Source organism: Manis javanica, chromosome 10, assembly GCF_040802235.1.
Source record: "Manis javanica isolate MJ-LG chromosome 10, MJ_LKY, whole genome shotgun sequence".
Taxonomy (NCBI): domain Eukaryota; kingdom Metazoa; phylum Chordata; class Mammalia; order Pholidota; family Manidae; genus Manis; species Manis javanica.
The window spans coordinates 22,307,978-22,328,840 of NC_133165.1; the positions used below are offsets into that span (position 1 = coordinate 22,307,978).

The 20,863-nt window shown below is 45.8% G+C and overlaps 1 long non-coding RNA gene and 1 pseudogene across 1 annotated transcript; one reads left to right on the top strand and one right to left on the bottom strand.

Annotated features, from left to right (window-relative positions):
• Positions 1-2,865: 2,865 nt before the first annotated feature.
• Positions 2,866-5,501, bottom strand: LOC140843717 (uncharacterized). The gene is made up of 3 exons (XR_012121715.1): positions 4,921-5,501; positions 4,506-4,570; positions 2,866-3,544 (listed from the first exon to the last, which is right to left on the bottom strand). It is a non-coding gene; the product is annotated as an uncharacterized lncRNA (long non-coding RNA).
• A 4,878-nt stretch (positions 5,502-10,379) lies between these two features.
• The window catches only part of LOC140844000 (sorting nexin-29-like), a 67,139-nt pseudogene continuing 56,655 nt past the window's right edge, over positions 10,380-20,863 (top strand).

The window sequence follows — 20,863 nt, forward strand, 5'->3', positions numbered from 1 at the left end:
GTCGGGAAAATCTCTAATCAAGCTTTCAACCAGCTTTTACTCAGGAACTACCAGCTTCTGGCCACGGAAGACCCCTCACCCTCACGTGACCTCCTCACCACATGCTGAGATGGACCCCTCTCTCCGCTGGAAACTGTTCCTGGAAACAATGGCCGCAGACGCCTGGCTCCTGACACCCATATCCTCTTGGCACCATTGGAATCAACAGGTCCTCAACCTATGGTTACAGGGAACCTTCATTGATTTCCAACCTGAAGAAGTCCACATCTACTCATCCTTACTGTGGGGAGTCCTGTCAACCCTTTCCTCCCAATCCTCAAACCCTCACTCCCTTCTCCGCCCCTGTTCAGCAGGAAGCAGTCAGAAAGAAAGCAACGCCCACAAACCCATAGAGGAGAAAGGGGGGAATGAAGGGTCCCCACCAGTAAGATGGCGAACTTCCGGCTTCTTTTCGGGGTCCTCGGTTCCCGCCGGCGCCACCTGAAGCCCAATCACCTCTCGCCCCCCTCCCAATCCCAGCACCTAGCCAACAGCCACCAGCCCCGTAGAAGTAACACCACAATCACCCTATGCCCCATCCTATATATCCCAGCACCTTTCCCTAATAAAGCGGAACTCTCCGGTAAATTGCTGTTGTGTGTCGCTCCTTTCCTTTCAGTCAATTTTATGGATACTTTAAAAAATACACAACACTTAGGCAACTGTAACTGTAAAGAAACCTCTTTCATAATAGCAAAGCTGACTTTCAGTGTCTCCTCAGGCCTGTGGTCCATAATCCCTGGAATCTGGACATTGATTTTTCCCACCAATAATAGATAATGTATTCCTCTGATTAATACAAAGTTCTGGTTACAGCTTATTAATATAGTTCTCTGAAGACCCAATAGAATCTTTCCTAAGAGTGTCCCACTTTCAAATGATTGTCCTCAGATGTACAGAAACATATTAACAATTGACATAAAAATCAGACCTTCATATATGGGAAACCTGCTTTACTCTTGAATTAGTTAATATTTTTATCTTACATTCACAACAAAAATAAAATACGGTGTGTTTAAAATAAAGCACCTTCTCACTCAAGGTTTGCACCCCATAACCTACTCCTAAGAAAATTTCAACGCAAGCAGTTTACTCAAATAGTGAACCACACTGTAGGATGCCATACCTCAAGATATATCCCCCAAAGGGCTCCATATGATCATGTTGATAGGTTAGTTCTTCACCTCTAATTAAATTAGCAGTGTTTCTTTGTGCCTGGTACTTTTTCTAGGGACTAGGACAGAAACTGCTAAGCCTGCAGATGAGAAAAGCAGTAGATGTCATTAATTTCCCTGTCCCTGAATAGAATAATTATGGATATTCAGGAAAGAATCCACTCCATTGGTTTTCAAATGCTTTGACCTGCCAGGGTTGAGGCACTGCTCCAGCAGGAAAGTGAGAAGCTCTTCTTGATAATTACTGTCGTGCTAAAACTGAGCAACTCGAGGTCAGGGGCTTTTCTTCATCTTCTTTATGTTTCCAATGCCCTATAGAATGCCTTGCATAGAAAACATGCTTAGTAAGTGTTTAATGAATGAACGGGTGAATCAATAGGGAGTTTAGGAGGACACTGCCCTTCTATACTCATCTAGGGCTGTTGAGACACAGGATGATCAACTTTAAGAGAGTTTTTCCAAGGACATCCTGCTATTTTCTGTGAATGTGCACAGGGGGTTAGCTTAACAACAGCTTTACTTTGGAAAGCTATGCTTATTCATGGTCAGAGGCATTTTACGACACATCATTCCCATTGCCAAGTGCAAATTCCACCACCTGGCATTCCTAGTAGTTACTCTTGTTCTATGTGGTTTTCCTCTCCTCCCTTAGCTATTCTACCTTTAAATTTAATCAGGGTCTCAGCATTTGTAACTTTTAGGCAACTGCACAGTATTTTGTTTGTTTTTAAAATCTTTTTATCTTTTTTTTTTAAGCAGAGTAAATGTTTCATGTAAAATTGGTTGCTTAACAAGAGAAAATGTGCAGGCGACCTCAAGGAGGACAGGTGCCTTAAAAGGTTTAAGTTTTATTTGAAGAAAGAAAGTGCACACTCAGAGAAAGGGAATGTGGGCTACTTCAGGGAGAGAGATACGCTGAAACATTGGGAAAAAGTTAAAAGTGTGGGTGGCCTCAGAGAGAGAAGCCAATCTTTTTTCTCTTTTAAAAAGTCTTTTTCTCTTTTATACTTCTGAACACAAGGCCAAATGAAGGCCACAGCCGTTCCAGGGTTTAGTGGGTGAAAACGCATTCACGTGAATGGACCCTGGTGCAGCAGTCCCGACTCCTGGAAATGTTTTCTATGCCCAAGGGTGAAAAGCTATCCTTTCCAGCATGTTTGCAGTAGCTCCAAACTTGAAACAACCTAAATGTCCCTCAACAGGGAAATGATTAGCTAAGTAATAGTATATCAATATTATGGAATAATATGCAGCTATTAAAGGAGTGAAAGAGACAAGGTGCCAACATAGAAATACATTTATAATATATGGTAAAGCAGGGAAAGAACAATGACGTAGTCATAGAAGAAACAGTAAATCAATCTCTCTCATACAATCCTATTTCTTTAAAAGTATCTAGTTTTTCCCTCTCTGGAATGCTCTTTCCCTAGATCTTCACCTCTCCAGCTCATGCACATTCAACTCAGACACTGTGCCCTCAGCTCAGAGGCCTCTCCTAGCCACCCTGGCCCTCCACCAACCCATGTCACTCTCTACCTTCTTACCTAGTTTTATTTTTTCACAGCACTTACACAATCTGAAATTTCTACTGGTTCCCATGCTTACTGCCCTTCTCCTCCTACCAGAAAATTGATCCCATCAGACTGTGCATCATTGCCTGGCATGGATAAAGTGCTCAGTAAAGTTTGGGAGAGAAAGAGACACATGCATCATAAACCTTTTAGAAATGTGGACAGTTAAATATTAAACAGTTAATCGAAGGTGTATTAATGGAGTGGGATTGGATGTGGAGAGGAGAGCAGCTGGGAGAAGAAAGTGCAATTTTGTACTTATACTATTATATTTGGGTTTTCCTACAATAAGCAAATTGCTTTTTTCAAAAAGTTTTTAATGAGGTGAAATTTATATAACATAAAATTAACCACTTTAAAGTGAACAAGTCAGTGGTATTTAGTGTAATCACAGTGTTTGTACAGCTACCACCTTCATCTAGTTCCCCAACATTTTCACCGTGGCACAAGGGCGCCCGTAATCATTATATGAATGCTCCCCATTCCCATGGGAACACGCTCCCCTTTCTCCTGTCCTCCTTGTCCCCATATCCACCAATCTCGTTTCTAACTCTAGGATTCACCCATTCCAGTCATTTCATACTAATGGAATCATACAATAGATAAACTTTTGTGTCTGGCTGCCTTCACCAGCATCATATTTTCATGGTTCATCCATGTTGTAACAAGTGTAAGAGCTTCATTCCTTTTTATGGCCAAATAATATTCCATGGATGTACCACTTCTTATTTATCCATTCTTCCGTTGATGAGCAACTTGCTTTTGTAAGTTAAAGACATTAAAAATAAAAGAAAGGATAAACAGGTAAATCACAGTAAGGCATACAGTCTACTTAATTGTATCAGGGCAATGTCAATTTCTTGGTATTGATAGTGTATTATAGTTACATAAGGTGTTACCATAGGGGAAAGTAGGGTGATGGGGAACCTCTTGTAATATTTTTGCAATTTTGGGGGAGTCTTTAATTATTTCCAAATAAAAAGTTGGAATGTTAAAAATGCTCATACAACAAAAACGAGAAGTTTCTGAATAAGTAAAGCCCACTTGTAATTAAACTGACTTTAGCCTTGATTCCTATGTCTTTATTGAAGGTTTTTTCTGCCTTCCTTAGTTAAATTTGTTTGGGCCATGGATAGCCCTGGGGAAAGGATCTTTTCACTTTGAGAATTTGTAAATATAGAACAGTATCAGGAATCACAAACACATACCTATGTAGAATCCCCAGATTGTCCATTGTTAACATCTGATCACCTTGTTTTATGTTTTAAGATTAGAAATAAAATAGTCCTAATACATATGTTGCCTCTTTTACTCCCATCCCAGTCAAATTCTACCCTCCCCAACAGGCTATCATGTATGAAATGTGATCCATTTAATGTATTTAGAAACATTCACATATACAACATATAAATCAATGAAAATCACCTTATTGTTTTAAAATTCATATATCATACATAACACCTGTTTTCATGCCATGTGTTTCTCTCTTAACTGTATTAGAGTAACTCCATCACTGTTTATACCTCTTCTTTATTCACCCATTTCCCTTTTAGGCTTTTAGGTTATTTCCAAATTTTTGTTATACCCACAGTACTTGTACAAGTGTCTGGATACTGTCAGAAGCAAGTTACAGAAATTTAACTGGATTTAATCAGAAGAAATGTATTATCTTACATAACCATGTTAAAAAACAAAATTCAAGTGAATAAATTTTAAATACCTTGTTGTCGCTATTCAACAATTCATGAATCGGGCAGCATCCAATGGAGCAGATAGAATGGAGCTCTAGGGGGTTAAACCAAAGGAAGGACTTTTATGGGCAGAAGGGAGCAAGAACAAAGCAGTTACACTAGCAACAGGTGGATTGGTGTGGCAAGGTTTATGCCCTCAGGGGATGGCAGGGGTCTATCAGGCAGGGTATACCAGTAGTGTTGACCAGGTGAGCCCTGACTGACTGGTTTCAGATCGTATTTCTGGGGGAGCTGAAACTGTAACTAAGTTTCAGTTTGGTTATGTGGGGCTTAGCATAAATGACTCCATTTTGGACCTAATGTCCTGTTTCTAAAAACCATAAGCCCTTAGATAAGACTGACTTGAGTCCCTTGTATTGGAGCTTAATGACCTCAAGGACTTACACCTTTCCATCTGTCTGCTGCCCTGCATGTTGGCTTCATCCTCAGGCTGGTTCCCAGATGGCTAGAGTCCTAGATGTTAGGTCTGGAGAAGCAAGGGAGTGCATCTCATCCTGCAGCTGTCTTCTAGGATCAGGAAACTTTTCTCAGAAGCCCACCAAGAGCTATCTCCCCCCATGTCATTGGCCTGAATTGAGTCACATACCCAATTTTGAAAAGGAGATCTCTCTCTCCTTATTGTGGTTAAATATACATGACATCATATTGTTTCCTCATTGGCTGTACCATTACACATTCTCACCAGCAACATTATTATCCATTTTGCACAAGTGTTCCAATTTCTCCACATCCTCTCCAGCACTTGTTATTTCCTGTTTTGTTTGTTTTTAGTAATAGTCATCCTAATGGATGTGAAGTGGTATCTCCCTGTGCAAAGGGGATCTCTTGGTGGTTGTACATTAAAATTGCCCCAGGAAATTTTACACCGAACCCACCTCTAGACTCTGATTTAACGGGTATTGGTTAGGACCTAGGCATTGATACATTTGAAATCCACCCCACTGTAGGGCCTCTGATTGAGGCCAAGCTTGAGAACCACTAGCCAGAGACAAATCTTCCAGCAAAAAAGGGATGTTGGGGAATCAATTGCAGTGTTCAATACTACTCAGAAGTAAAATTGCTGAGTCCTCAGTTGGATTTCTGTACTTACTTTGTAGATCCAAGTCCGAATTATTCCTAGAAATTTAGAACCAGAAGTAAGTAGCCTGTTAACCCAGGTAAGCATCAGGGACAGAAAATACACTGCTTGCTGCTTAATTTCCTCACCTAGCAAACTTTGTTTTTGTCTGAATTGGCAGCAAATTAATACATTTCTTTACTTCAGTGGTTCCACTGGTGAGGCTAGACAGAATCCAAGAAACATCTGTAATATGGTTCGCTTTACTTCCCCAACTCGTTTAGTGTATAAGCTTCATCAGGCGGCCTCCCTCTCCCCACCTGCCAGAGCCGTCTTCACTGGAGGGTGCCAGGTCCAGCTCTGGCCCACCTGCAGCAGCTCTGATGTGCATCTGATGGGGTCGGGGAAGTGGTTTATCCCTGAAACTTTACCGTGCTGGGCTAGCAACTGGTTTTCCTCTGGTCCCTTAAGGGGACTTTTGTTTCTCCATTTCTTGCTGCTTTGCTCCTCACTGGGTCCTTGCAGGATCTCTCTTTAAATAATCTTGAATCTGACTCTGCCTTGGAGACCTGTGTGGGTGGTGCCACCTGTGCTGTTCTGCTTCCTCCTGCCAAGGCCAAGTCAGTGTTTTGCTCCAACCCTCTGCCAGATTGGCCCCTAAAAGCTTGGTGGTTCAAGACTGTTAGCCTGGCAGATCCTGGGGCAATGCCTCGATCCAAGGAGGGAAGAAGCCCTTGGGGCAGGCAGGGTGCCCGCTGCTACTTTCAGCTACTGCCTGGCCCTCCTTGCCACAGGCCTCACCAGGCTCAGCTGCCTCCCCGGATTGTATGTGTAAACCTTTGTCCTGGTACTTTGTCTCATGCTTGTCTATTGCTCTTTAAATTGAGTTTACAGGAAGTATCAAATGGTGTGAGTGGCAGCATGTTGGTAACGCTGGACTTAACTGTTTCAAGTTTCTGGGGCCTAGAATTCAAAGTGGACAGTAGCACCACTTTACAGCTATTAAATGGTGTTTTGACTTTAAGGGCTGGCAGCCCAAGAGAATGGGGCTGAGGGGACACAAAGACCTCTTCCCTCTGCTGTTTCTCCCACCTACCTGAACTCACTCTAGGCCATATGGCCCCGAGTATGTGTTAGGAAACCACACTTAAAAATTCTTAAGTTTTTTTCCCTGTAGGGCCTCCAGCCCTTCCCCATTCTTCCATCATTCCAAAACCACACATCCCGGGCCCAGGAGCCATGCTGCCATGCCCAACCTCTTCGGGAGAAGTATGAATGCATGTGTCTTAAGTTAATAAAAGAATATTTAAACATTGTTTAACAAAATAAAATTTTATTTTTGTATTTAAGCTAAATTTCCTTTTAAATTCCTTCAAGCTTGGTTCACTGAGGTGGTTAAGTACAAATGCTACTGACTAGGAATTACCTATATAGTTAAGCTATGCCTGTGTGAAGAGGCTCGAATGCTGTCCCTGGCAGCTTTCCTCACGGACTAGAGCTCCTTCTGGACATACATAGTGTCATTCTTACTTTATAAATAATGCGGTGTAGACGTAGCCAGTCTCCCCCGCCCCCACTGTGTGACAGAGGCAGACTGTTGTGGTGGGGATGACGACTCCCATCCCCACAACCTTCTGTACATGCTTAAGACTGGCATTGAGGAGGGAGGTGAACCTCAAGTCCCAAATACCTGCTCGGGTCTGAGGGGTGGGAGCTGGGCACAGGTCTAGCAATCAAGCTTCTAGTTATACCCTACGTAAGGCAGAGCCTCTTAGTTTAGTGCTCAGAGCTTGTTTACCTCAGTTTCCAGGTAGTGAGACAGGGACCATAGACGTAGTCAGAGTAGGGTAAGGGCCTCCGGAGGAGGCAGGGTGGGATATTTGCAGTCAGAGCAATGTAACTACATGCAAGGAAACACCCCCTACTAAAACTCTATGTTAAACAGTAAGATCTAGAATCATTCTTCAGTGAGATCAGTTAATGCTCCCCAGATAAAGAAGAGTAGCACATGTTTTATGATGCTAATCATTTGTAACCCTGTGTAAGATTCCCTTTCGCACACTAAAAGGCCCAGGCCTATGTGCTGTCTTTCCTCCTTCATATCTAAGGAGGTGATTCTGCAAACTGAGCAACTAACTTAGCTGCAGACCCAGCTGTAGATGGTATGGTAAAGGGCAGGAAGAATTCCATCTTCAAGATAAGATTACATTTTAACAGCCAGGAAGTTCAAGAGGCAAGATTCTTTAGCAAATAGACAATACCTCAGCCCACCTTGGGGACTGGGCAGGCAGCCTTTTGATGTGCTCCCAGACCAAGGCGCCGGCATCCCAGAGAGAAATTAAGGCAGGAAATTCCTTATGTTAATTTTTAATATTCAGGAACCACTTAACAAGTCCACACCCTAAACTCTTTCACATTCCCAAATATCCCCCTAGACAACGCACCACTACAGACTCTCTTGTCCCCTCCTGGCGTGAGTCAGGAGCTCTGTTCTTTCACTTCATCTCTAAATAAAAGCCTGTACCTTGCTCTCCTACCTTGACTGTGAAGCTCACTCTTCGGCTTCATGAACAAGAACCCCAGCATCAGTAGGATGGCTGGTCCAGGAGCTGCCAGGAAAGGTGTTCTGGCCCAGCCTGAGTGTGAGTATGAGTGTGTGTGTACATGTGTGTGCACTGGACAGGAACGGGAGGCTGGGACTTTCCATTAAAAACTTAATTTCTGTGAGTCTAGTTGGAATTTTCAGTATGAATGTGACATTTTTCTCCTTGCTTACGTCATTAAGAATAAAAAAACTGTGACCTATTGTAGACCATGTCGTGCCTTTTATTTTTGTGGGCAGCAGAATTCTCTCATCATTATGAATGTGACCCATGGAAGGGACCCAAAGGACAAAGAAATCCACACCTTTCCAGCTGGAGGAACAGGGTGTAAGTCTAGGGAAAGGAAATCCTGGGGCAAAATACCTTTAAAAACCGAAATCAGTCAAAGGGAGAAATAAAGTTTAAAATCCGTTTATTGCTTACAAAACTGCAGTTCAGCCCATTTGTCTCCTGCTCAAGCAGCAGCAAAAACCGGCCCTCCCCTTCACCTCTCAGGTACAGATAAGCCCTCCCTTGCCCAGGTAATTACCCACTGATATGGAGATGGAGATGAAGTTCTCTCCACCCAGGAGGAATAACGCAAATGCACTAAAGCCAGACTTCTTTCCACTCTGAACGCCTATTGATATGCAGATGTACCAAAGCCTGGTGGGATATTCTGGAAATATTACCATTTTACCCACATCCTCAGTGCAACTCTATGAAACGTGTATGTGAAGACTGAGCAAAGGTTACAGAGGGAGGCCGACCTAAACTAGGGTTTCGTTTGGCTGGGAGATTCAGACACATCACTCTTTAATTACAATAACAAAGTAACAATTGTAAAATATAATCCTGAAAATGGGAAAAAGCACCCCATCAACCAAACACACAAGTATTTTCATTTTGACATTGTCTCAACCCTAACACATGGCCACGTTCTGGGGCAATTGTAATCATGGTGGACACACTATTTTGCATGGGGCTTCCTTAATGTATTATCATTGGCCTTCCCTGCGTTTCCATCATCGTTATAATTAGGATTTTCAAACTACTACAAGAAATCCCTTCCTTGTGAAGAGGGCCATGATTTGCTTAGCTAATTCTCTGTAGTGGAGTTTTGGTGCTTTCCACTTTTTCACTATTATAAATGACACGGCAGAGCATCTTCCTCCAAAGAGCTCTGGACTTCTGCTGAGTTCAACAGACAAATTCCTAGGAGCCAGAGATTTCATGCTGAAAGGCAATGTGGTAGAAAACTATGAAGCTGTGGGTTACACTGAACTGGGCTGGAATTCTGGCTCCATTCCCCCGTGGGGGGGGTGCTCCTCCATTCTGTGTTCAACTGTGGATCAAGACTTAGTGGATCAATCATTTTCGTTAGCATTAGAAAGAAAGAAAAGTAGAAGAGAGTATATTACCTACAGAAGTGCTTTGTTAAAGGTCTCCTAAAATGTGTGTACTGGTTGTGATTTTTTTTTTCTTTCTTGGAGTTGCAGGCGAACAGGTTGGGAGAATGTTCCTTTTATCTTTTCTGGGTCCCATTTTCCCAATCTGTAAAATGAGGCAGTACCCTGGACTTCCCGAAGATTAGTGTGAACACGTATTCTCAGGCGATCCATCCACCCCATCTCCATGCCACCACCAGCCAGGCTTCAGGCACTGTTACTTCCCGCTGGTCAGCAGACAGCAATGGCCCCTTCACTCTGCGCCACTACAATTCATTCTCAACCCAGGAAGAGTAACGGTCTTTAAAACCTAATTTAGATTGTGTCACTTTGCTTAAATTGCTGCAACGGTTTTTCTTTTCCTTACCTACTGAGAGTTGGTAGAACAGTCCAAATATGGTAAGGGGTTACCATGGCCTGCAAGGCCCTTCGCTACCTCTTCAAGCTCCTCTCACCACCCTTTCCTCTCTCACGCTCTCTCCAGTCACCCCCTCCAGGCAGGGTCTTTGCACCTGCTGCTCCTTCTGGAACCCCTTTCCTGCGGATCTTCCGGAGCCGTCTCCTTCTCATCCAGATCTAAGCCCAAAAGTCGTCTCCTTCGAGTCGCCCTTCGGGGCTGCCCGCCTCCTTGTCCCGACGTTCTGGCCCACGACTCGATTTCCCTTCTCGGCATCCGGCGTTCTGGAGCGATGTGGTCCCATTCCTCGAGGCCTGGCTCACGGTCTCCGACGGCTGTGGGAACCCGCCCGGCGGGGAGGCGTCCTGTTTGGCCGGCCGCCTCCTGACGCTCCAGGGGCTCTCCCACAGGTGGGCCCACAAGCTAGGACCCCGCGGCTTCGCTGAACGCCAGGAACCGCAGCCCCGGGGCCTCCAGGGCGCCCGCATCTACGTTCCGCGTCGGGGGGCGGAGCCGCGGCGGCGGCCCTCAACTTCCGGGGCGGGGCGGGGCGCGCTGTCTCCCGGCCTGTCTGGAGCTCCGCGGCAGTGGCGGCAGTGGCGGCGCGCGGGGGAGGCACCGGCCCGGGGAGCGGCACCATGAGCGGTGAGTGGCGGCGGCGCAGCTGTGACCCGCCCCGGGCGCCTCGGCTCGGCTGCTCCAGCCGCGCGGTCCGGCTCCGGGGTCCCCGCGTCCCGCTCTCCGCAGACCCCCGTTGCAAAGCTCCCGGTTCCCTGATGCCAGGCACGCCCAGTTCCTGGCCCCGGACACCCGCAGTTCTCAGGCGTCCCGAGTCCAGGCACGCTCTAGTCCCTCACTCTTGCCCATCACTTACAACCAGCTCCTAGACATCTGCCCCCCGTTTTCCTGCCTCTGCCAATGCGCCGACCTCTCTGCCCCGTTACCAGACCCCCAGCCCTCAGACCTCCAGTGTCTCAGTCCCTCTTAACCCCTAAAACTACTGAGACCCAGTTCCGGCCACCCCCCCTGCTCCCCAGTCATTCCCACCACCAAGGCCTCTTGTACCCATTAACTCCAGTCTCCGTACAGGCAGAGTGTCATCTCTGGAGACTTAGCCTGCTGATTCCTGAGCCCCGTGACCTCCTAGCTCTCAGTCCCCAGAGGTCTCTGAGTTCTCCAGCCACTTCGTCTCCCCTGTCCCTTCTATTCTCTTGTATCCTGTCCCCCGGTGCTTTGCTGTTCCAGTCACCAGTTGTTCAGCCTGAGTTTCCCTTTCTGGTCCTTGCCTCTTATGTTTTGGTTATTTTTTCATTCTCCAGCCCCTTCTAATTCTTTTCCTAGCTTATTTGAGGTCTCCCTTGTCCATGCCTGCAAATCTTCCCTTCTTGTCCAGTGCTGAGCCCATCTGGGGACCATCCTTTGGTTTTCCCAGTCCGCCCCTCTCCCTCCCATCAGTGAGGGATGTAGTTTTGGTGGGGAGGTTGGGAGGGACAGGGAAGTGCTTGTGGACAGCTTGTCCTCAGTGTATTTGAAGTTTAGTTCCTGGACTTGGTGGTATTCTCAGTCCTTTCCTCTGAAGAGGTCTCTTGGTGGTGTGGTGCTAAGTCATTCCTGGGTGTTATATGTGGAGGTGGGAGTGACTCAGGGAAGCCTCTCAGCTTGCCCACCTGGGATCTGGATTTACTTAGGAGGACCCACCTACCCTCACCATCTGTTTTCTCCTCTCTGTGGAATCGCCTCTGAAGAGTCCTTGTGTCCAGCCCCCTTGGCCCTAGCCTTTAAGCCAGGAGTTTCTGGAGGTCAGAGGGATCTGTCTCTCTTCATTTTTCACTTTCTGGTTATCTGGATCATGTTTTTACAAGTTGTGTGCCTTTTGTTTTGCTAGTCAAGAACAAGATTTGTGAAATTGATCGTCCTAATGAGGGAGCAGCCAAGGGGGTTTCTAGAGAGGTAGTCCAGCTTCTGTTGCCAGAGTGAATGATTTTTGGCCTAATTAAAGTTTTTGGTCCTTGAACATTATTGATACCACAAAAATGTAGATGTAAACAAATTGGCAGGAGCAAGGATACTTGCCACATGTGGTGGCTGTATTAGGGGGGTAGTGGTCAAGATTTATTTTTGTTTTCTTAAAGAATTCAGTACGTGGGAATCCTTGATTACCAGTGCTGCAAGATAAGGAATTCTGATTTTCATATAATGATTTTATTCTTACTGGAAAAGTAGACCTTGTAAGGACAGAAAGTCATTGTGATTCTTAGCACTGTCTTTTGTAAGGTCCTCAGTGCTCACTTCCATTAGTAATTATCCTGTCAAGAATCCTTCTTAAGTTAGAAAGACACTGAAATCCAAATTTCAAGAATGGGGAAACCAGGCCCTGAGAAGTCAGATAATTTGTGGAAAAGACAAGCTCTAAGGGTCTGATACACCAGAGTTTGGGGCTCTGTGGGTAATTTGCTGCTGTTTCTTGCTTGATGTTTATGTACATTTTGGCAATTTTTTTCTTATTTTTCTGGAATGTTGAAGGTCATGCTTTTCTCTTTGTCATTGACTGGGTCATCTCCAGCAGTGGTCTGTAGTTGGCATAAAGAATTGGCTGCAATGAGCGAATGAAAAAGAATATTTGTGGTTTTCATTCAAAGCAGAAAAAGTGATAATAAAGCCTAAAAGATTTAACATTTTGCTCTTTAAAGAAATGTTCGCTGACCCCTGCTCCAGAGTAAATTCTTTGCCCATTTATGACCCTGCTGTTGACTCAGTCTTTCATCTTAGACATCACAGAGCCACTTGAATGGTTGGAGCCTTGAAGCAGAGCCTGTCTCTCTCCATTGTGCCGTGGTGGACAGTGTGTCCTTTTGTTCGCACCCGGCTGTGCCACTTTTCCGCACAGTCCTGGGAGCCAGCACCCTGACTTTGGGGAAGAATGACGTCCATTTCATCGGTTTGTGTGCTAATGCCGGAGCAGACGGAACTGCCGCTTCACTCAGTGTTACACACGCCAGCTGCCCCCCAGTCCTGGTGCGTTCTGGTTCTCTCTGTTCAAGGCAGCCCTGGAGTCTTGGTTCAACGACTTGAGTTCCTTCTGGGAGCAGGGTTGCTTTAGGGCTCAGTTTCCTTCCCTGAGAAGGCTCACAACCCAGGGGAGATGCCAGGAGCAGGGTCATGGTTCCTGCAGTCCTTCCCGTCTTAGGGACTGTGTCAGGGCCATGGTGTGGCTGGAGGGCTGTGGGAACACCATTTAGAGGACGGTTTATCCTGCCTGTGGTGGGAAGGCCACTCAGAGAAGGTGACATCTGAGCCAGCCGTGGGAGGTTGGTTTGTCTTTGGTCGTGCTTTGCAGTGGGATCTGTTTTTCTGTGCAGAAGCTGAGCTGCTCAAGAGGTTAGCGTGGTCTTGTGGAGATTGGAAAGCATGGACTTTGGGACAGTGTTGGGTCTGTCTCGGAGCCGTTCCTTGCGCAAGTGATCAGTGTTGCCCAGTCTCAGTACCTTAATCTGTTACAACAGGGCTGCCAGCACCCGCCTTGCAGGTGGTTGTGAAGGTTTAGTGTATATCTCAGAATGGAAGATGGGTAGCAGATCTGGCCGCGAGGCATGTTGTGTTTGGTTCTTGCAGAGCTGGCTGAAACACTGTTCTACAAAGAGTGTAATTAGGTGTTACCTAGTTAACATGAAAATCTGAATTTTCAGCTTTTCTTGGAAAAAACAGAAGTTGGGGCAACCCTGTGCTGCTGTAGCTGTGAGGCTGTGAGGCGCCCTCCGCAACGGTCATCTCTAAGGGCATCTGCCTTGGTTCCCACAGGCTCTGCCTCACCCCTTTTCTGCCTCCCCTCCTCCCGCTGTTCTCCACCTGACCCTGTGGGCGTTGGAAGGCTCTGATCTTGGTCTTGCACATGCCTCTGGCCTGTATTGGGCTACCCTTTCTTCCCCTCTCCTCCTCCACTTATACTTTCTTTCCATTTCTTTATTCGAAATGGCAGTGGATTTTTGGGGGTGGTGGAAGTCAAGCAACAAAAATAGCACTAAACTCACCACTGGCCTGAGTGCACCAACCCTCCCAGATGCCTGCAGATGGGACTATAAATTCTAGTCCCTTGCAAGGCTCTGATGTAGGGTGTTGTTCTAGGATCAGGGAAGATGGGAAATGATTAAGATGTGGCCTGGTCTGCAGCCTGCTGGGCACCCTTGACATGCAACTGTCATACTGCTTACTGGGTAGCTGTGAAGTCTGGAAACATAGGCACTATTTAAATTTTTAAAGTCCTCCTCTGATTAATTCTGCTAGGGCAGTGGGTTGACAAACCATGGGCTGTGGAGTAAATCCAGCCCAAGCCTGTTTTTGTAAAAAGCTACTCTCATTTATTAATGTGCTGTCTATGGATGCTTTCGAGGTGCAAGAACAGAGTCAAGTAGTTGTGACTGTATAACCCGCAAAGCCTAAAATATTTCTTGTTTGGCTTTTTACAGGAAAAGTTTGCTGAACCCCTGTTCTATGATATGTTAAAGGTGCAGGTTTATTCAGTGAAAACTGGAAACACGTTTTCTGAGACGGCACACTGTGTGTCTATGTGGGGCTTTATAGAAGTGCAGTGCACCATGTGTTTATGCGGGGCTTGAAAGAAGTGCAGTGCACCACGAGTCTATGTGGGGCTTGATAGGAATGCAGGGTGAATTGCAGTGTGCATTGAAGGGATCCAATAATATCATTGAATGTATCATCTGTTTGTTATATAGTATCAGTAAAGCATTTACTGTGTGTGCACCTGTGCTTCCAGATGTTACGGCCACTTTGTAGTTAATTCAGTGCAGGGTGAAGGAGACAGCAACAAAAGGGCCTGGGGCCAGAGCCCGGAGCAGCAGTCATGGTGGTAGCTCTCAGGGAGGGCCTGGCTGCTCTTGTGATGGAAGAAGAGAGCTCAGAGCAGAGAAGTGGGGCTGCAGCAGGAAGGCACGTGGGCAAAGGCATGGTTTTTATTAAATATGGGGGAGATATTACAACATCTTTATATGCTGTAGGAATTGCTACATGAGAAGACAAAATTGATGATGTGGGAAGGAGAGGGACAGTCACTGGAGTATGTCCTTGAGCAGGTGAGAGGAGATGGGATTCAGAGCACAGGTGGAGGTTTGCATTAGCATCTTGAAGCCTCAGTCTCATCATCTGTGAAATGGGATAGTCATACTTACTCTGGAGCAGAATTTCTCAACTGAGGCACTGTTGACCTTTAGGGCTAGATACTTCTTTGTTGGGGGCCTACCCTGTACACTGTAGGGTGTTTATCAGCACCCCTGATCTCTACCCACTAGATGCCAATAGTACCCTCCCAGTAGTACCAAAATGTCTCCAGACGTTGCCAAATGTCCTCTGGGAGGCAAAGTCACCCCGGTTGGGAATGGCTTATCTACACCCACTCCGTGGTAGAGCCCTTATCAGGAAAGTCGGAACTCTCCTTATTTGAGTGTGCCTGTTGGCCTGTTAGGAGCCTGACCCTTGCAGAGGTTCAGGACCACCTAGCGTGAGTCAGACCCGCCCCTCAGTGAATCGGAAATATGAAAGAGAAGGAGCATGGGCTGGCTTTTCTCCTGTGACTCGGGTGGGGCCTGGGTGCATCAGGAGCAGGCTTGCCCACCCTTAGAGGAATCCTAGTGTAGTTGTGCCGTTGGCTTGGAATGTGCTCTGGGCCAATAGCTACCTGCTGCAGACCTTCCCCTTTAAAATATTTGTTTATTGAGGTGAAATTCACAGAACAGAAAACGATTTGTGTTTTTAACACAGTTAAAACAGTGTACAATAGTTAAATTATAAATTTAACAAATATACAAGAATTAGCCATTTTAAAGTGTACAATTCAGTGGCACTTAGTGTATTCATAATGTCATGCAACCATCATCTCTATCGAGTTCTCCAAACATTTCATTATCCCAAAAGGAAATCCTATATTCATTAAGCAGTTACATTCTGTCTATGTGGATCCTATTCTAGTCCTTTCCAGTTTTAAAGCACAGCTCAAGTTCCCGCTTTTTCAGTAAGTGTCCCCTGGGCCCCAGTGAGTGGCAGCGTGGTGTGGAGGAAACAATGCTTCCGAGTCAGGCAGCTCAAAGTCTCAGCCTCAGTCCATGCCTGCTTGCTGTGTGACCTTGGGCAGAATTCCTGGCGTGCAGTGGCACCCAAGAAACTTGGCTTTCCTTTTCTTTTCTCCCTTAGAACTGCACAGTGCCTTGCAAGGATTAGCCTTAGACCAGAGAAAAACCCGGCCTGACTTCACTTCTGCCACTGTGTACCGAGGCAGGGAAATACCACTCTTTAAGTGTGTGTGCGGACTTCATCAACTGACCTGATCTCTGTTTACCTTGACCTCCAGGGTTGTTGCCAAGATTAGAGAAGTAATATATGTTGAGCACCTGGTGCATCTTGCCCATTTTCCCCTCCCCAGATGCCATCACTTTTATCCACCCAGGGCAGTGAACACAGAGGTCTTCAGTGGATTGCTTTGCCCAAGCTTTGGAGAGAAGCTAGCCAGTTGAAATTCCTTGGAGCTGGAAGTCTCACACCTCTGGGATATGGAGTTGCCAGCAAGGGTAATCTGTATAAAGTAGTAACACGTGTAAAGTGCTTAGTATGGACTAGGTACTATTCTGGGTGCACGGCATACATTCACTCTTTTAATAGACTAGTTGGTGCACAGATGTTAAGTAACTTGCTGGAGGTGTAAGATTCGAACCCTGTTCTCAATCCCTGATGTCCCCCCAGGAGGTCACCGAAGGCTAGAGGGTTGTGGTAAAAATTAACATAGGATCCTGAGGTTTTGAAACATTAAAGACAACACTGGAGCCAGGTGATTAATTTTTGCAAGTCAGGTGATTTCTGAGTTAGAGTAGGGAAATCAGCCTTGCATTTCTTTGACAGGTTTGTAGACCTCTGTGGGTATCCCCCGGGTGCCTTTCTATTTTCTATTTTCATTTTTGGTGGTGATCTAACAAGAAATAAAAAGAAGCCTGTTCTTACACCTGAAGCCAATATAATGTTGTATATCAACTGTACTTCAGTAGCACCACTGGTGCAGCTGGTCAGTAGTGTGGGTCGAGGACTGCCCTGTGAGGAGAAGGAAGGATGTGGGAAGGCTGGGGCTTCACAGAGAAGTCACTTCTGGGCTGGGACTGCAGGTTTGTTACCAGGGTTGAGAGTGCTGGGCTGAGCCAAGAGCCAGTGGACTTGAACTTTAATCCCACCTCAAGCACCTCACTTCCCATGGAAATAGCCTTGGGTGGAGGTCTTTTCCTCTCTGAGCCTGAGTAGTCTCGTGAGTGGAGCCACCTCTCCTTCTTTGCCAAGGGTTAATGGCAGTCACTTACTGGCTTAGCCCACAGTTGAGGCTCGGGTGGGGGGAGGCATCGGCTCCCTGCTCCTCCTAGGTGGCTGCAGTGCTTGAGACTAGAGGATTCTTCTTGGCTCTGGCAGGGGTGCTGTATTCTCCTCTTTGTCACTGGGAGAAGGCAAGAAAGACCCGGAGCCTTGATTGCTCTGCCTGTCTGCCTCCACAGAGGCCCCATGTTTGCAGACTGCAGAGCCAAGAGGGCATGATCTCATGTAGCAAGCAGTGCCCGGAGAAGGGAAGTGACTGTCCCAGTCACATGGCCAGCAAGCAGCCCAGCGGGAATGAGAACTCATGATGCCTTGTGACTTCCCACTAGAGCTCCTCACAGCCCTGAGCTTCCTGGCTGTCTCCTGTAGTTGATAAATGCTCCCAAGGCCACCCGTGCTTCCTCCACCCTATGAGACCCCGTCCTCTTAATCCCCTTTAAGGGCTGGGATGGCCTCAGGTGTTCCTTCGGAGGTCAGGATTGTCTCTCAGTTGGGTGCACTTCCAGCTTGCAGAGTGATTGCAGCCAGGGAGGGTGCATGGAGGCTGAGGCCTGAACAACCTCAGCCTGTTCCTCTGTAGAAGACATGCTTTTCGTCCCACCATGAGGAGAGGCTTTGTAAGGTAAGGCAGAGAAGGCTGCCGACATCTCATCTAGAAAAAGCAGTGGAGCAAGATACCATAGGAAAGATCTAGAATCACTGTGTATGTTAGGAAAAGTCGGTGCTAAATCCTTGCCAATCAAGTGTAGGTCAGGAACCAGTAGTGTGAGTATCTCTTGGGTGCCGGTGAGAAATACAGAATCCAAGCCCCACCCAGGCCATCTGGATCAGAACCTGCCTTTTAGCAAGACCCCAGGAGATTTGTGTGCACATGAAGGCTTGAGAATTATTGCTCTAAAATTTGTCAGTACTGAGAAGATGGAGATTTTAATTTTCTTTGTATGTTTTTTTCCTGATTTGTTATTGTGTTTTTTCACATGAATTACTTTTTCTTATTGTGGTAAAATATCCATAATGTAAAATTTCCCATCTTAACCATTTTTAAATACACATTCAGTGCTATTAAGTACATTCAAATTGTTGTACAGCCAGCACCCCCATCCATCTCCATAAGTCTTACTGTCTTGTAAAATTGAAACTCTGTCCCTATTAAACACTAAGTCCCCATTCTCTCCTACATCCGGCCCCTGGCAGCCATGATTATACTTTTTGTTTCTATGAGTTTGACTATTCTAAGACCCTCATGTAGGGTGGAATGATAATGGTATTTGTCTTTTTGTGCCTAGTTTATTTCCCTTAGCGTAATGTCCTCAAGGTTCATCATGGATCAGAATGCCTTCTTTTTTAAGGCTGAGTAATATTCCATTGCATGGCTATACCTCTTTTGCTTATATAATCATGTCTTGATGGACACTGGGTTGCTTCCACATTTTAGTTACCGTGAATAATGCTGCTATGAACATGGGTGTATAAATATCTCTTTGAAACACTGCTTTCAATTCTTTTGCATATATGCTCAAAAGTGGAATTGGTAGGTCATATGGTAATTCAGTCACATGAATTACATTTATGATCAGAAAATAGCAAAGGCATTTCAGGAGGGAAAACCTTATCAAGTTTCCATTTGGCATTGGCCAAAGTCAGGTGGAGTTGTTGGGTGCAGTACTTGGAAAAAGGAAGAAAGAAAGCCTGATTTCTCTGTTTTTGTGTTAGAGAAGAGTAGAAATTAGACCTTTTGCTGAGCAAAGAACAGGATTTATTGATAGGCACAGGCATCAAGATAGATGTTTGAGGGCCTTGGGCAGATGGTGTCTCCCATCATCCTTAATGATGTTTCAAGATGGCCTCTTGTCTGGTGGGAATGATGTGAGGCTATCCATTCTCAGGATCTCTTCCAGGAAAAAATGACAAGGGCAACATTTGGGAAGTCAGTTGTATTACTGTGTGTCTGTAGACTGTCTACTGACCATTTCTCTCCAGACCTGGAGTGAGGCAGGCACCCTATGTAGTGGTCTTGGCAGGCTTTTGAGGGGTGTAGTCTGGAGTCAGGATCCTAGTTTTGCTGATTAGTATTCAAATTAGAACAAAACCTAAACCTGTTGTCATGGTCCACGAGGCTCTTTGTGACTGGCCCCTGCCTGCTTGTCTGCTCTTTACTTCCTCTTTTTTTGTTTTTTGCTTATTACAGCAGACTTTCTTCTGGTCCTACAGGACCAGAAGCCAAGCTTGTTCTTGCTTCCAGGCCTCTCCTGGCTGGCTGCTCTGCCTGGAATGCTGGTCTACCAAATCTTTCCATGGTTGCTCCTTCTCCTTAGAAAGGGCTCAGCTCAGATGTATCTGTGCAGAGAGTCCTTCCACAACTGTCCTACTGTCCTGGCTAATGGGGATTTCTTGCCTCCTCCCCGTCTCATCTCATTTGGTTGTTTGTTTTATGAGAGAGAAGGCAGAGGCTTTTATTTCGAGAGAAAGCGAAAAGACAGAGCTCCTGGCTCAAGCCAGGAGTGACAAGAGAGCCGGGGGGTGGTGGTGCCTTGTCTAGGGGTTTTATAGGCAGTTGAGAGACAAAGGGCTAGGAATGTACACCTGCTAAGTGGTCGCAAATACTTTTGAAGAAACACTAAGTTTCTTATCTGTCTTCGTGGTTATTTACAAGAATTTTACTGCTCTGATTTCCTCCCAGGATAGCAGCTTCCTGGTCTGGGAGCATATCACTCAAGATTGCCTGCTTTGCTCCCAAGGTGGGCTGAGTTATTGTCTTACTTTTTAACTAATTGGGTTTTAAGATGGAATCCTTCCTGTTTTTACTATGTTGTTTTGGGCTTGCAGTAGTTATGGGCTTGCTTGCTACATTGCCAAGTTGCAACAAATCATTTGTTTAGGGCTGGAAGAAGAAAAGCAGCACTTGGGTAAAGTTAGAAAAATAAGCTGGCCCCCCTCCTCAGTAGGCCAAAGCAAATATCACAATGGATTGTCTTGCTTTGTTTTTTTCCAGAGGCCCTCACCCTACTCTGTCTAAGCCCATGGTCCCTGTCTCATTCCCCCCCCCCTACAGATGGAGACCCTAGCTGCTGCTAGGGGAAGGGGGGCGATGACCTCTCTGGCTGCTTCATGCAGAGAAGGGGTGCAGTTAGGAGTGCAGCTAGGTCTCCATCAGTGGTCGGTCAAGAGGGCCTTGGCAAATGGGCACTTCCATCCTGGGTTCTATTTCCATCACCATTTATAGTTTTATGGCTTCTAGGCAAGATAGAAGAAATTGTGTTTTAGGTTCAGTAGCAATATCTGGAGTTGGATTTTCCATTCTGGAAGAACAGACTTGACAAGGAGATTAAAGAATGTATGGCTGAATATGAGGATTAGAAATGGTAAAACTCTAATTGATAATCAGAGTCAGATATCTTGGGGAAACTAGAATTCTGGATCTAGTCTATGTCTCAATGACTGATATTAGGATTCAATATAGATAAGGCTGCATTATTGAAAGAAC